The following is an 832-nucleotide window of genomic DNA, read 5'->3' as shown; positions in this document are numbered from 1 at the left end:
ACATTTACTCCAAATTGCAGCTTTTTACGCCACAAGCACAATCCGCATTAGAACTTAAAAGCTTGTTTAGCATCCATGGTCATTTCGAGTAAATATTATTTGTGTCGCGTAATTACATGGTGAAACCAACGGGTGTCACTTTTGAAAGGATGCAATATTTCAAATGAACTCACGGTCGTTCAAAATTCAGAACCTTTTCATTTCACTTGTCTCTCAGTGCAAAAATAGAGACTTGAATGTGCCAGAATATAGGCTGAATAAATGTCATTCAAATTTAGGTTTTTTCAGGTTGTGGAAAAAGTCAAATGAACGACGTTTACGTAGAAATGTGAACACCAGGGAAGTTTCTTTGGACATACTGGCATGTGATTGTGTGACAAATATTAACACAATAAACAGATCCATCTATTAAAACCACATACATGAAACTGGGTGCTTTTGTTTCCCCCTTATGGTACGAATACATAAAAAAGCACTAATTAAAGTAGAGAAAAAAAAATAATTACATGAACTTAGGAAGAACTGTATTGACAATGTCATGCAGAATTTGTAACTGATTGAAAATAAAGCACCTGTGAGATATGATGAAGACTAGACATCAATATGGACACCCATATGCTATAAACAGTAATAAATCCCACATCCATCTGCTAAAATGGAAAGAAAGATTTTTATATAATCAAACACCCACAACTTGAGATTTACGGTAAAAACATTCCCCTTGAACTTATAATAGGTTTAATTGTTGTGATAAATCAGTCGCAAGTGGTTCATCCAAGACACAAAAAAAACAAAACAGACCCAGCATGAGGGCAGGATGCCTTAAACTCTG

The sequence above is a fragment of the Stegastes partitus genome, unplaced genomic scaffold (assembly GCF_000690725.1).
Source record: "Stegastes partitus isolate 25-593 unplaced genomic scaffold, Stegastes_partitus-1.0.2 Scaffold1019, whole genome shotgun sequence".
NCBI classification, from domain to species: domain Eukaryota; kingdom Metazoa; phylum Chordata; class Actinopteri; family Pomacentridae; genus Stegastes; species Stegastes partitus.
The sequence above is the reverse complement of the archived record's forward strand: the minus strand, read 5'-3'. Positions refer to the sequence as shown.